General features: G+C 52.0%; 1 long non-coding RNA gene across 21 annotated transcripts in view; it reads left to right on the forward strand.

Annotated features, from left to right (window-relative positions):
- The first annotated feature begins 2,799 nt into the window (after positions 1–2,799).
- The window catches only part of LOC103345547 (uncharacterized), a 39,496-nt gene continuing 29,799 nt past the window's right edge, over positions 2,800–12,496 (forward strand). For 9 of the 21 annotated variants that reach the window (XR_007915922.2, XR_011382607.1, XR_011382610.1 and 6 more), the window contains exons 1-2: positions 3,710–4,040; positions 9,702–9,899. This is a non-coding gene — a long non-coding RNA (uncharacterized lncRNA). The other 12 variants (XR_011382605.1, XR_011382620.1, XR_011382618.1 and 9 more) reach the window with 10 other exon arrangements.

Here is a 12,496-nt window from a genome sequence, read left to right on the forward strand (position 1 = left end):
TCTTGGCCTCTGTCCTCTTACCTTGTGCAGGCACAGAGAACACCGTGCCCAGGTCCCCATCCCCACCCATCTACCACTGGACTCTCCACTCTGGATGTACCATTAGCCCCTCATCTGCTAGGGAGCTTCCTGTGTCCATGAGCCCACCCCAGTGTCCCTGTCACACCTGAGCTGACCCACCTTGAGTCAGCACTGATTTATCCATCTAGAACTTTCTACCCAGATGGGAGGGCAGGGAGGCCACCCAGGAATGCCCTGAAAAGTCCCAGTCATCACAGCTTCCTTTCTCTCCTTCTCTCATTGCCCTCCCCACAGGCAGCCATCACTTCCTGTGCTGATGCCCAGGATGGCCTCAGTTCCGGGGCAGGGGTGCGGTCTGAAGTCTGCACACTGGGCAGAGCTGGCACATGGGCAGGTCGGAATCAACAAGTAGCCGGGAACTCTGCCACTCCCAACAGTCTGGGGACGAGTTGTGCGGCCTCTGGCCATGAAGACACTGAGGTCGACGCACAGGCGTCCCCACACCATGAGCTCCACAGGTTTCAAGGGCATGGGATGAGATAGCAGGGCCAGAAGGGTGGCTGGGCTCTCAGCAGGGACCTCCAACACCCAGGCCTCCTGACTGGGTGTCAGGACAGTGGGTGTGCACTGCTCACCCATTTTGGAGAGCAGGCCCCCCTGTGTTCTATTGGAAGAAGACGTGGCCACCTGGATACCGCTTGGATGCCCTGAGCCTGGCCAGCCACAGTGGGACTTGGGACAGCGGCATCCAATCAGAGCTAGGCTCCTCTGTACCTATCTACCTTCCCCTCCTTGGACACCTGCTCCTCATATTGACAGCCCTTCCTATCTGCTGGGGTGTCCTGGAGGCCCTGGGATGCACAGAGCCATCACAGCCTCATGCCAGGGCCTGGGGACTCTGTCCCCCCTGGTGCCCATGCTGCTGGCCCTGGGCCAGGATGCCTGGGACCCTCTCCTGAGGTCTCTGCTGGCACAGGAATGCCCAGGGGTCCTCCTCATGACCTGGCCATTCTGCACAGTGGTCTGCTCTGGTAGTGCCACAGTCTCAGCTGCTGGCACATTCTGTACCTGGGGCCGCCATTTAGCTGCCCGTGCCCAGGACCAGCTGCTGAGGCCGAACCATCTGTGGGGCTCCAGTTTCACCTGCTGCTTTGGGACCAAGACCTCCTCCTCCATCAGGTCTTCCCTGAGCCTTCTGGTCAAGTGATGGTGACCAGAAAGCACTGGAGTCAGGTGTTTGGGGAGGGCAATCCTATGTCTGTATGTGCACATTTCTGTGTTCTTGTGTGCATGTATATACATACCTATTTATTTACTTATTATTCAAAGAAAAAAGATTTTAATGCCAGCATTCTTGCAATACATTTTTAAAAATACAGTATGTATCTGTTTAATATACATTACAAAATCCTTAATTTTAGAAATATCGAACTGTCTAAATAGCCAAAGAATCCCACCTTCCAGTATAAACATGAATCAGTTTCTTCTATTATACCAAAATTAAAATTTAAGCCATATTCGAACATTGAGAAATGAGATTAAAAATACCACCATTATAAAGTCCATGTAGAAAATGTCAACAGTGACCCCAGATACTACCTTTATGCATGCAATCTTGTTTGTGAGACACATGATTTGTCCTATGTAAAACACGATCCATATGGTAAATGCAGGGCTAGACTATGGAGGACAGACCTGTGTTCAGAAGAGAACTGTGTAGAGCACAGGTATTTCTGGTCCTTGTACAAGTGGGTGCATAAGTGTCTGAATAAGTAGATGACAAAGATTTCTTCACGTGTAAGTCAGAAATAATCCCACACAGCATGTTTGTAAGGAAGAAGAGAATGAACGGGTACCAAAGTGTTTTCTAAGCCTGAGTTAAAAAGTCTGCGTTAACAGTGTATGTTATGTATATAGTATCAAATTTTAAATACACTCTAGTAGTTGGCCTTGATGAAGAGTTTTATTTATTGTTATGTCTTCCTTTTTTATTTTTTACTTTTTCTTAAAGAAAGATTTAATTATGTATTTGACATTTAGAGTTACACACAGAGAGGCGGAGAAGCAGAGAGAGAGAGAGAGAGGTCTTCCACCTGCTGGCCGACTCCCCAATAGGCCGCAGCAGCCGGAGGTGAGCAGATCCGAAGCCAGGAGCCTCCCGGGGCCTCCTGAGTGGGTGCAGGGACCCAAGGACTAGGGCCATCTTGTGCTGCTTTCCCAGGTCCTAGCAGAGCGCAGCATCGGACGTGGAGCAGCCGGGACTCACACAGGCGCCCATATGGGAGGCCGGCCCTGCAGGCGGGGGCTTTACCCGCTACCCCACAGCCCGGCCCTCCCCGAAGCCGGTCCCCTTGGGATCCCGCCTGGGAAAGCAGAGGAGACGGCCCAGGACTTAGGCCTCTGACCCCACTGTGCAGTACTGAGTAAAAGCCCTGATTCTGCTCCGGCCTGGCCCAGCCCTGGCCTTTGTAGCCCCTGGGGGGGGACCCAGACGGACGCCCTCTCAGAGAGAGAAAGAGGCTGGCGACCTCACGCACTGCTCCTCTGCCACGCGGCTGCCATGGCCAGCGCTGGGCCAGGCAGAAGCCAGGCGGCAGGAGCTCCATCAGGACTCACACGAGGGAGGGAGGCCGGGTCCCAGGGACCTGGGCCCTCAGTGGCTCCTCCCTGGGTCACAGCCTGGAGCAGCGGGACTGGACGCGGCCCTGGACATCAGATGCCTGATGCGGCAGCGTGCAGATGTGTCATGTGACCCCATGGCGGCCGCCCGTGTGCAGTGCGCCTGCGCCAGGCGCTGGACCCGGAAGTGCCTCTGCACGCATGGCCGCCCTGACCCGCGGTGCTCAGGTGGGAGTGAGCGCCTTGTCCGCTCCTGCCCAGAGCCAGCGCAGGCCCTGAGGAGCCGTCCTGGACGCTGCTGGCCGAGCCTGAGGGAGACCCAGCGCCCCCGGGTGAGGCCGGGGCCAGGTAGGCTGCGGCTGAGGCGGCCGTTACCCTCAGGACTCCATGCCTGCCCTGAGGAACAGCGAGGTCCTCTCTGGGGGAGCTGGGCGCGGGGTGTGGTCAGCTGAGGAGGCCTTGCTGTCACCGGGTAGGCGGGGCCGGGGCGCTGGGCTCGCGCGGGAGGAGGCCGGGCTGGGGGGGGGCAGAGAGGGGCAGGGGTGTGCGTGGGAGGAGGCCGGGCGGGGGGGGCAGAGAGCGGGCAGGGGTGTGTGTGGGAGGAGGCCGGGCCGGGGGTGGGGGCAGAGAGCGGGCAGGGGTGTGTGTGGGAGGGGGCGGGGACAGGAGGGGGGGCAGAGAGCGGGCAGGGGTGTGTGTGGGAGGGGCGGGGACAGGAGGGGGGGCCAGAGAGCGGGCAGGGGTGTGGGTGGGAGGGGGCGGGGACAGGAGGGGGGGCAGAGAGCGGGCAGGGGTGTGTTTGGGAGGGGGCGGGGACAGGAGGGGAGGGGGGCAGAGAGCGGGCAGGGGTGTGCGTGGGAGGGGGCAGGGACAGGAGGGGAGGGGGCAGAGAGCGGGCAGGGGTGTGTTTGGGAGGGGGCGGGGACAGGAGGGGAGGGGGGCAGAGAGCGGGCAGGGGTGTGCGCGGGAGGGGGTGGGGACAGGAGGGGAAGGGAGGGGCAGAATGAGAAGGGGCGCGGAGGTGGGGGAGGGAGGGGAAGCGGTGCGCGTGGGAGAGGCAGGAGGAGAGTGACGGGTACGGGGCGGGGCGGCGGTTGGAGAGCAAGAACCTGCCCGGCCCGGTTCCGGTTTTGGGTTTCCCGTCCCCGGCCGGAAGTAGCCTGGGCCGCGTCCGTGCAGGAGCCCGGTCGGCCTCTCTGGGCCGGCTGCTCTAGGTGTGACGTGTGTGCAGGACACGGCCCGGAGCCCGAGTGAATGCGCACGGCCTCTGGTGCGTTTACACCGCCTGCACCCGGGAGACGCGGACTCAGAGAAAGCCGGGAACCCCTCTGCGCTCGGGTCCAGCCTGCCCCCGGGCTCTGCCGCCTCAGAGGACGTCCTCGTTTTCTTTCTTTTGAAAGGTTTGTGTCAAAGGCGGAGTTATAGATGGGGCAGTGCGGGAGAGAGCTTCGATGGCTCCCCGACCCCAAAAGTGCTTCTGAATGGCAGTGGAGTCCAATCAATTGCTGATGATTTTGGGATTTCGTTACAGACTATGTGGTCAGTTATTGAGATTTCAGCGTCTTCCATTACAATTGTGTATTTCCTTATCTCTTTAGCCATGTTGCATTGGATTTTGCTGCCTTTATTTTGAGGGCATGGCAGTGGTCTCTTCTAGCTCGACCACCTCACCTGCTGTCACATTGTGCACCTCGGGCCACCATTTACCTAACCCCTGGCCTGGACCAGCTGTGGCCGGCACCCTCTGTGGGGCTTCAGTTTCACCTCCGGCATTGGGAGCGAGACTTTCCCTCCATTAGTTCTTCCCTGAGTCTCGACTGGACCTCTGGGTCAATTGAGGGTAACCGTAAACACTCTGGGTCAGGTGTTTGGGTGTGTGTATGTATTTGTGTGTGTCTGTATGTGTGTGTTTATGTGATTTTTACTCATTAATTAGTAGGCAGAACAGAGAGTGGGAGCTGGAGATCTGCTGTCCAGTGGCTCTTTCCTCAAATGGCTGCCGTTGGCAGCGCTGGCCCAGACAGAAGCCAGGAGCCAGGGACTCCATCCAGGTCTCCCATGAGGGTGGCTGTGGCCCAAGTACTTGGGCCATCACCTGCTTCCTGCGTGGTTCACCAGTGTGGAGCATTGGGACCGGAAGTGTCGCTGGTATGTTGGACGATTATCTTTGTGAGTCTCCATTCTTTCAGGTCTTTGTCAAGGGCTCATTCCCAGTGCACGGTAGTCTCTGGCTGCATTCTTGATGTATTGGAGTAGCTGTGCCGTGTGCATTGAAGTCCAGATACTCTGTGACTGACTGTGCACTGGAATGCTGACCGCAGCACCTGACCCCCCCCCCCATTCTTCTCTTGGAAGTGCACCTGCAGGGGCTGTGGCATCGGCTGCACGTGTTCATCTCTGGTGCTGCTTTCTCAGGCATGGGTGCTGCTGTGTTTCCCCATCAGTACTGTGTGCGTCCTGATGCTTCCTGTCCACAAGAGCTGGCCCTGGCTGTCCATGGCCTTTCCACTCTTCCAGTGAGTTGTGATGGAAGCCACTGGTAGTTGTCACACAGCCACTGTGTGAGTGGATGCTTTATTATTATTTTTTAAACATTTATTTAGTTAGTTCACAGAGTTACACAAGAGAGAAGAAGCAGGGGGAGAGAGAGAGAGGTCCTCCATCTGTTGGTTCACTCCTCAGTTGGCTGCAAAGGCCCGGGCTGAGCTGACAGAAGCCAGGAGCCTCCTCGCGGACTCACATGAGGGTGCAGGGTTCCAAGGACTTGGGCCATCTTCTACTGCCTTCCCAGGCCACTGCATTGAGCTGGATGAGAAGTGAAGCAGTTGGTTCTTGAACTGGCATCCATATGGGATGCTGGCACTGTAGGTGGTGGCTTTACCTGTTATGCCACTTTAACATACCCAGGTGTAATTTAAATGCAGTGACGTGCACAGATCTGAGGTATGGTTTGATGAGTTTGATAAATGTGTGCAGCCATGGAACCCACTCTTGCTCAGATCCCAGTGATGCCCAGGGCCTCTAAAGTGGCAGCTGTTCTAGAATTGGGCCTGTGTGTGATGAGGGACCTCCCTTATTTGGGTCACTCCTCTTCATCGTGGGAGGCTTTGTGGGGGTCATATATGTTTCCTTGCTGCTTAGAATGCTTGCTCTTCCTGGCCTTGGAGGGTGCTAAGTTGTACCATTAAGCACAATGTTTCTCCTAAGTTTCAGAATTTTGATGGCCCCAGAACATCTCCTCTTGTCCATTTCCAGTCCATTGAGGTGCTTCAGAAAGGTTCTTGAAGCATTAGATAATTAAAATATAATTTTATTTTGATGCACTACAACTTTGTAATTTCTGAATTATTTCTCCATTGTGCTCATCTTGAACATTGTGAAGTGGGTTTTGCCTGTTGTGAAGCTTCCCCAAATGGAACGTTGTTTCCAGAGCCTGTGGCTCAGCATCCACGATGCTGCACAGATCACTGAGCACTCCCCTTTATAGCCAAACACCCACTGGGCATGAGTAGAACCATGCTGTTTACCCCTTCTTCTTCTGCTCTTATTTTTTCTAAAGATTTATTTATTTGAAAGGCAGTGTTACAGAGAGGCAGAGGCAGAGAGAGAGAGGTCTTCCATCCCTGGTTCACTCCCCAAATGGCCACAATGGTAGGAATTGGGCTGATGTGAAGCCAAGAGCTTCTTCCTGGTCACCCACGGGGGTGCAGGGACCCAAGGACTTGGGCCATCTTCTGTTTCTTTCCCAGGCCATAGCAGAGTGCTGAATGGGAAGAGGTCAGCAGTGTGGGATGCCTGTGTCACAGGCAGCGGCTTAGCACCCTATGCCACAGCGTCGGCCCCATTACCCACTATTGGGTATTCTATTGGCCATTCGCATCATTTCTAGTTTTTGGCTGTTACAAGCAAAGCTGCTGTGAAGTGTGTTCTTGTCCCAGTCTGTGGACGCATATTTTCATTGTTCTAGAGGAAACATACCTAGCTGTGCAATAGTAGCTTCTGAAGGGAGTGTATGCTTACCTGGCGAAGAACTTGCCAAAGGATTTTACAATGTTTGCACCATTTTACACTCTGTCCAGCCATTGCTTGCTAATTCCAGCTTCTCGCCCTCCTCCGCATTCACTGCCGTCAGTCTTTCTTCACATTAAGGATTTTAGGGTGTAGGTGTACCCCACGTGGTCTTCATTTGTGTGTTCCCTATGACTATTCATGGTGAGCACTTTTTCTCATGCTTCTTGTCTGTTCACAACAGCACTCCATCATGTAATGTCCAAGACATTGCTCATTTTTTAAATTTTTAGAATTTTGAAGATTTAATTGATGTAACACTTATCTTTGTGGGGTATGGTATTGTAATTTATTTTTTTTACATATATTTATTTGACAGGTAGTGTTATAGACAGTGAGAGAGAGAGACAGAGAGAAAGGTCTTCCTTCCATTGATTCACTCCCCAGATAGCTGTTAAGGTTGGCGTTGCGCCGATCCGAAGCCAGGAGCCAGGCGTTCTTCCTGGTCTCTCATTCGGGTGCAGGGGCCCAAGGACTTAGACCATCCTCCACTGCCCTCCTGGGCCACAGCAGAGAGCTGGACTGGAAGAAGAGCAACCGGGACTAGAACCGATGCCTATGAGTGATGCCTGCACCACCGACGGAGGATTAACCAAGTGAGCCATGGCACTAGCCCCGGTATTGTGATTTCGTAGTTGTATACAGTTGTCATGATCAATCAGGGTAATGAACACGTCCATCTCTTATATTTCTGTATATCAGAGCCTCGGCGCTCCTGTCTTCCAGGTCTTCTCAGAAACATGGTGGGTTTCTGTGCGCAGTGATGCTCCCTGTGCTTTAGGATGCTGGGAATGTGTCAGATTGTAACTTTGGTGGGTGTCACTCAGCCTTCCCCGCCCTCTCCCGCCTACCCTTCCCAGCAGGCAGTATTCACTGCTTGCCTGTTGAAGGCCGTCTGGGCCTTTCCTGGCTTTGAAGATCACGTGTAAAGCACTGTGAATTGTAACTGCTAGTTTTTCTGTGACTGTGGTTTCATTTCCCTTGAGTAAATGTATAGGGATGGAATTGCAGGGTCGCCTGCTCACGGGATGTTTCACTTTAAGGAAATGGTCAAAGCATAGAGGAGGGGGAAGCTCTTCCATCCACTGGTTCACGCCCCAGTGGCTGCAACAACTGGAACATGGTCATCTGAAGCCAGGATCCAGGAGCTGCTTCTGTGTTTCCTGTGTGAGTGCAGGGGTCCTAACACTTGTGTCACCTTCCACTGCTTTCCCAACCATAAGCAGAGAGCTGGATCAGAAGTGCAGAGCCAGGACGTGAACCGCACCCACAGGGGATGCCGGCACCACAGGCGGGGGCTTTGCCTACTACCCCACAGTGCTGGTCCTGGTCAAAGCCCTTTGTAGACCTGCTGCTTGGAGCAGGTGTTTGATTAGTGGGTAGAATGGTGCTTATGATACCTGCATCCTAAATCAAAGTGCTTGGTTTTGAGTTTCAGTTCCACTTCCATTCCAACTTCCTGCTTATTCCCACCCTGGGAGGCACAAGTGATGGCTCGAGTAGGTGATTCCCTGCTACTGTAGCGTGGCAGATTAAGGTTTGTGGGTGATCCTGTGCCTGGCCAGGACGCTGCCTGCCCAGCCCATGCAGGAGGTTAACCTGACTGCTGGCAGGTGGAAGGAGCCCCAGGCACATTTCCCTCAGCCCCGCCTTCTGTTGAAGAGCCTTGTGATTGCCAATCTGGTAGATGGCTCCCACGTGTGGCCCAGGCCCATCAGGAAGGCTACCTAGGCTTCGTGATCTTCAAGCTAAATGGAGGAGCGCATTCTGCCAACATCAGCTTTATCGTATAGAATTAGTGTTGCCCTGAGTTAGCTATGCCCCCTCTGCCTGCCCTTTAAAAGCTTATGCTTGGTCGTTTACATGGACACATTCACCAAACTTGTCTCTGGTGATTCTTGTCGAAGAACGCAGTCGTCCCACCATCCCGGCAGTGCAGGCCTCACAGGATGAGTCCACACAGATTGAATTCCCAGTTTCTAGATTCCCCCTGGTCCTACCTCAGCTGTTTGGAGCCTCTGGGTAGTGAAGCAGCAGTGTGGAGGCCTTTCTGTCTCTCTGATTTCTGCCTTTGAAATAAATAAGTACAAATGAACAGAAATAGTAAGTGTTGTACTTGGAATGTGTGGGTATTTTAGTTGCTCTATATTCTCCCCAGGATTTTGCTATCATTTTCCTTCTTGTCAGTATTAACCATTGTAATGGGTTGTTGTATCTCACTGTTATAGGAATTCAGGTTTCCCTACTGAGGAATACCGTGGAGCATCTCTTCAGGTTTTTATTTGCTGTTTGAATGTCTGTGTTTGTGTATTGTCTGTTTAATATTTCTTCCATTTTATTTTGCTTTTATTTATTTGGTTTGTTAGTGTTGAATTTTGAATGTATTTATGTTTCCAGATTCAATTCCTTTATCTAAAGTATCTGATGTGCAAATATTTTCTCCCAGTCTGTAGTTGTCCTGTTTGGTCAGTCAGTGGAATTGTTTTTCAGCACTGTTTCTGGTTGCAGAGAACAGAGTAGACAGCACAGAGAGTCCTCTTGTATCGTCCCCAAGTTTCAGTGTGTCCCCCATCGAATTAACATCTTGCTTGAGTGTGACATATTGGTTCAATTGTTGATCCACTGTGGAGATACAGCAGTATTATTAGGTAATGTCTATAGGTTACATTAGTGCTCACTCTGTGTTGTACATTCTGTGGGTTCTGACAAATCCATGCCACCCTGAGTCCACTAATACAGTGACACACAGAGTAGTTTCAATGTCCTGTAAATCTACGGGGCTCCACCCATTCACCCTTCTCCCTACTCCTGTCAACTGTTGATCTATGAACTGTGTCTGTATTCTCTGACTTTTCCAGAAGGCAATATACTTGGCAACATGCAATATAGAACTGTTTTTTTTTAATTATTGGCAGAAAGAGACAAAGAAATAGATGTGGAAGTAGAGATCAGTATATAGAAAGTGTTCTCATCATCTGGTTCTCTCCCTGCAGCCCCACCACAGCTGGAGCAGGCTGAAGCCAATAGTGGGAGCCAGAAGAGAATCCAGGTGTCCTCCAAAGTAGCAGGAACTCAGTCATTTGAGCCATCACCAGTGCCCCCCAGGGCCTGCATGAACAGGAACCGGAAGTCAGGAGCCTGAGTCGGTGTCAGACCCTGTGCTGCAATCTGGGATGCAGGCATCTGAACTGGTGTGTCCCCTGCCAGGCTGACCACCTGCCCCTCGTGTTCTGTCTACACAGTGAGAGAGATCAAGTTCATCCTTCCCTGGGTCAGTCTTCCGTTGCCTGGAGTGTCTGGAATTTGGGTCAAAGCTGGGAAGTAGGAGCTCACTCCAGCTCTCCCATTGGGTGGCAGAAATGCATTCACTTGAGCAATCACTGCTGCCTCCCAGGATCTGTACTGTCAGGAATTAGGAGTCAAGGGTGGAGCCAGGTTTGCAAGCCAGGCACTTCCCTATGGGGCCGGCTGTCTTATCCAGCCTGTTAACCAAATGCCAGGTGAGATACCCACCCTGGACAGTAGGTTGTGGAGCTGTAGTCTCAGTTCTTATTCTTGGTTTGCCTGCAGTGTGATACAGGTTTCTGCATCCTTTGCCCTTCTGTTTGACATTCAGTCACTTTGTTGACATCCACAGAAGAATGTGCTGACACCCTGGTTAGGATTAGAGTGAACCCATAGGTCAGTGTTGAATAAATGAGAACTTCACAGAGTGATTTCACATTTTCATGGTTCATTATTTCTGTTGTTCTGTCGATTTTAAGGATTTACTTGTTTATTTTCAAGGCAGAGTTATAGACAGAGGTTGATCTGGTAGGATCTGCAGGGATCCGAAGCCAGGAGCCACGAACTTTTTCTGGATCTCCCACATGGGTGCAGGGGCCCAAGGACTGGGGCCATCTTCTCTTGCTTCCCAGGCCATAGCAGAGAGCTTGATTAGAAGTGGAGCAGCTGGAACTCGAACCAGTTCTTTTATGGGAAGCCGGCACTGCAGGCACGACTTTACCTGGTACGCCACAGAGCTGGCCCTACAATTGACTTTTTCATCCTAGCCTGGTATCCTGCCACCTTCTTTTTTTTATTATTTATTTTTGACAGGCAGAGTGGACAGTGAGAGAGAGAGTGACAGAGAGAAAGGTCTTCCTTTTCCGTTGGTTCACCCTCCAATGGCCGCTGCAGCCAGTGCGCTGTGGCCATAACATCATGCTGATCTGAAACCAGGACAGGTGCTTCTCCTGGTCTCCCATGTGGGTGCAGGGCCCAAGGACTTGGGCCATCCTCCACTGCACTCCTGGACCATAGCAAAAAAAGCTGGACTGGAAGAGGGGCAACCGGGACAGACCGGCGCCCCAACCAGGACTAGAACCCGGTGTGCCGGCACCACAGGCAGAGGATTAGCCTGTTGAACCACGGCGCTGGCAATCCTGCCACCTTCTTAGAATAGCACATTAATTCCAAGAGTTTCTTTGCCGTTCCCCCTTCCTTCCTTCCTTCCTTCCTTCCTTCCTTCCTTCCTTCCTTCCTTCCTTCCTATTCTGATTCTTACAGATTTATAGTGTATGATATCATTTCACCAGTGAACGAATATCATTGTGTTTCTCCTCCCCAGTTCATACAGCTTTTATTTTCTGTTCTTCTCAGATTGCATTAGGTAGAGTGTCCAGCAGGTGGTGCTGAATCAGTGGTGAGAGATGACATTATTGCCTTGTTCTGATTTTAGAAATATAATGTAAAATTTTCATTTTGTAGACATTCCCTATCAGATTGAGAAAGTTCCACGCTGTTCCTAGTTAGCTCAGGGTTGTGTCATGAGAGAATGTTGGATGTTGTCTGATGTTGTCTCAGCCCACCACGTGATGATGGTGTTCTTTAGCTTGTTGATGTGATGTACTTCACTGGCTGGTACTTGACATGTCGATGTAGCCTTGCAGACCTGGAATAAGCTTCACTGGTTGTGCTGTAGGATTCTTTTTTTTAAGGTTTATTTATTTGTTTGAAAGTCAGAATTACACAGAGAGAGGAGAGGAGGCAGAGAGAGAGAGAGGTCTTCCATCCGCTGGTTCACTCCCCAGTTAACTGCCACAGCCGGAGCTGAGCCAATCCAAAACCAGGAGCCAGGTGCCTCTTCTGGGTTTCCCATGTGGGTGCTGGGGCCCAGCATTTGAGCCATCTTCTACTGCATTCCCAGGCCATAGCAGAGAGCTGGATCAGAATCGGAGCAGCAATTTGAATGGGACTGAAACCGGCACCCATAAGGGTTGCCAGCACTGCAAGCGGTGGTGCCAGCCTCCGTGTATGATTCTTTATAAATGTTATTGGCTTCAATTTGTGAATATTTTAGTGAGGACGTTTCTATGCATATTCGTGAGAGATACTGGTCTGGAGTTTTCTGGTATATGTTTTTACTTTGTTTTGATATTAGAGTATTTTTGGCATCATAGGATGAGTATTCCTTCTACTATCTTCTGGAACAGATCATAGAGAATTAGCCTTTTTGAAAATGTTTGGTGGAGAGGAAGTATGTTGGCATAGTGTTAACACCACTTTGGGGGCAGGCGGCATGGCTCACTTGGTTAATCTCCCACCTGCGGTGCCAGCATCCCATATGGGTGCTGGGTTCTAGTCCCGGTTGCTCCTCTTCCAGTCCAGCTCTCTGCTGTGACCCAGGAAGGCAGTGGAGGATGGCCCAAGTGCTCGGGCCCTGAACCCACTTGGGAGACCAGGAGGAAGCACCTGGCTCCTGGCTCCTGGCTTCGGATCAGCACAGCGCCGGCCATAGCGGCCATCT

This window comes from Oryctolagus cuniculus, chromosome 15, assembly GCF_964237555.1.
Source record: "Oryctolagus cuniculus chromosome 15, mOryCun1.1, whole genome shotgun sequence".
In the NCBI taxonomy this organism is placed as follows: domain Eukaryota; kingdom Metazoa; phylum Chordata; class Mammalia; order Lagomorpha; family Leporidae; genus Oryctolagus; species Oryctolagus cuniculus.